The 3,321-nt window shown below is 40.9% G+C and overlaps 1 protein-coding gene across 1 annotated transcript in view; it reads right to left on the reverse strand.

Annotated features, from left to right (window-relative positions):
- Positions 1-2,982, reverse strand: part of LOC129853682 (SET-binding protein-like) — a 63,221-nt gene extending 60,239 nt beyond the window's left edge. The window contains exon 1 of the mRNA XM_055920004.1: positions 2,269-2,982. The gene's annotated coding sequence lies outside the window, so the exon portion shown is untranslated. The remainder of the gene's footprint in view (positions 1-2,268) is intronic.
- Between the last annotated feature and the right edge of the window lie 339 nt (positions 2,983-3,321).

Below are 3,321 nucleotides of genomic sequence, written 5' to 3' on the forward strand. Positions count from 1 at the left end.
ACACTCTGAATGGCACACATACACAATCCATAGCTCAACTGTCTCGAGACTTAAAACTCCTTCTTTAACCTGTCTCCTCCTCTTCATCTACACTGTGGATTTAACAGGTGACATCAATAAGAGATAATATCTTCCACCTGGATTCACCTGGTATGTTATGGAAATAGCAGGTGTTCCTAATGTGTTGTACACTCAGTGTATACTCCTTATAGTGTGCTCTAAAATATGGAGTACATTTATATTCTGAAATACACATTTTCACATTCATTTATTCAACATTCCAAATATTATTATGAATATCTCAAAAGTATTATTTTGACTTTGCTTATTTTTATACATATTGTTTGGAACAACATAGACCTACTCTTCAATCAGCTACTTTTGATGAAATTATAATTTTTATACCTAGAAATTGACATTATAGGTCATTAACCAATCACAACCCTCCTGTAGGGTTGCACATTCCACAAATCACCAGCAGAGGGAGTTCCCTTTGAATCCATTTTCCCATTCACTGCGTTGGTGATGCTGATAAAATGTATCATAACTTTAAACTTAGCAGAGAGCCCACTCTGGAAATGTGATGTACTTATAGAGTATTTTATTTAAAACCATGTCTAAAATTGAACAAAATCTAAAAGGGTACTTTTGTTATATTAATAGTTTTAATGTTAAATAAATTAATGTGTAACATTTTATTTCAGAAAGTAGCGATACTCCATATTTTATAGCACAATGTTAGGTGTATAATGACACCAAGGTGTTTTCTGTATCATGTACGGTTCACAGATCATTTGGGTATTACAGGAGGCGTGTATATCTCTAAAAAGGGCCTAAAATGCCCACTTTCATAATGATTTCCCCCCAAAAAGATGTGTGTTACAGATGTAAAAAGCATATGAAACATCCTTCCTCCCAATGAAGTTTCTATGTGAGAATTGTCAGAAAAATCTGAGATACCCAAAATATTTTTGGGCCATGCAGGTACATTTCAACCAGTGTGTGAGTGTGTAGCCTACTGTAATAGAACAGCATGGAATCACCCTATCACCCTACACATTTACACACCGATTAAAATTTACCTGGTCAAATTTCTCTAATGGATCGCACTTTATCCTACAACAAGAGCATACAAGTTAACACTTTATTTTAGAAACCAACCACTATTACACGAATCAGTGAAATAATTCAGGGGCAAGAAGATGGTGGGCCTGCCTTGGCCTGTAACTGGTTTCTTGAAGTAAGCGCAAAGCATTCCTGACCTGACCCTGACACTAAAGTGGAAGGCTCTATTTGACCCGTCCTGTTTCAGCTGCTATGGTAACAGTGGACAATACCTTCTGGCACTTACTCTGAACAACTCCACAGTTAGTAACTACCTGGTACCAAATGGTACATAGTGGTGCTCGTTTCAGTTCAGCGCAAAGACACTGGAAAGTAATTTGTTATTAAGCAATAATTATGTAAGTACTACTTTGCTGTTAAATCTAGCCAAGTAAATACCAGGTGTAATACAAAGTGTAACTCCATCCTGAGATCAGATCATGGCCATTTGTGAAACAGACTTGGTGATGCAGTGATCTGCTTGCGTCGGCTTTCTCTCACACGGGCCAGGAGGGTTTCAAACAGCTTATAGAAGGACTATAGAAGGACTATAGGCTAGCCTACAACACCATCAAACATTCTCAAAAGGTTTGGACCTCTTAGTGTAATGGGTTGTTTTATACACTCTCAAAGTGTGACATGTATTTTACAGTGATTTCATCAATCTACAGTTGCCTTCAGGATGTGTGTATAACCCTTCACACCACCACTTGGACCATAAATAGGCTTACTCTACAACTCCTAGAACATCTCATCAGAGGTCTGGACCCTTAATGGCACAGGATGCAATGCACTTGCCAAAGGGTTAGTGGTTCAAGACCAGGCCGAGGCCAGTGGGTTATGCCTACGTCTTCCACCTGCTCCACAACACGCACACACGCGCGCACACACACACACACGCACATACATACACACACGCACGCACGCGCACACACACACACACACACACACACACACACACACACACACACACACACACACACTAGCCTACCTAGTGAGATTAAAACTCGCTACAAATGAACTGTTTATTTTGAGATATTGCATTCTCTTTATATAAACCACAGCCAACCGCAAAAAAAGTATCATAAATTAATAAAATCATGTTCAACTCACATTTAGACTACAATAACGCAAGTGTGTAAGAAATGATGGTCAACTACTTACCCATGTCCAATGTTGTCGAACACTTGAGACTATCGTGTAGATATGTCATCAAGATCATTTAAAATCCATTTGGTCACATTTACAGAACCGGCGTCTGCACTGACAGCGTCCTTGGTAGCTGTCAAATGGAGCAAGTTTTTTTTTTTTACAGAAAACCTGAGGAAAATGGCGTCAACAGTGCGCTGAAAAAAAGGCAAAAATAATTATAGCCGATCTGATAATCAAATCAATGTTCACAAAAATCCAAGGTTGTGATTGAATCTACGTCCTTTTCCTGTGAAATATAGCGCGTAAAAAACCTTGCTTACGGGTTTACTAAGCACAAGATTTACAGGGCCACTGCAGAGATCCCATCGCCATGTCCGTGGCTGGTCAGTCGGCGAGTTAAGCGCTGCTTCCCTCTCAAACCTTGACTCCGGGGGAGGATCGGAGCAAACCGTTTTACTGCAGTGAAAACAAACCAGCAGAACACAGATTGTATCCGAATAGCCTCCAACCCCACATTCAACAGTAACGTCACTGGAGAGATCGTGGTTGGATGCGTAAAAGTGGGAGAAGGTGTTGGTTATCAGAAGACTGGTGTTTTCCTTTCCCGGTGGGTCGGAATTGGGGGGGTGTTCTGTTCGCTCGCTCGTTCTAGCTCCGTGTGTGTCAGGTTCGGTTGATAATGATCTCACCGAGGGACGGGACTGTAGAGGCAACTCGCGCTTTGGTAGAGAGGAGAAGAGCGCAGTGTCGCCTCCACCTGGTAGCGGGTGGTAGACTAGTCTAAGCCCTACTAGCCTACACACAGGACATTCCCGTTTGTTTCAACCTGTTTCATAACAGGAAAGGTGATCACTGGTCAGTTCCCGTCAATCACCAACCTTCCTTCACTGTAGGCCTATGTATGCTCCGTATGTGATATCCTACTATCATGTCTGACGTTATGTCAAATAGTGTCACAGTCACTTGAATAATCCAGTCATATTATTATTCATGAAGGCTTCCTTTCAGAATTGGAGCAACATCAAACTGTTTTTATTTGATCTTGCACAGTGTTGTTTACGTCCC

The sequence above is a fragment of the Salvelinus fontinalis genome, chromosome 4, assembly GCF_029448725.1.
Source record: "Salvelinus fontinalis isolate EN_2023a chromosome 4, ASM2944872v1, whole genome shotgun sequence".
Lineage (NCBI taxonomy): Eukaryota > Metazoa > Chordata > Actinopteri > Salmoniformes > Salmonidae > Salvelinus > Salvelinus fontinalis.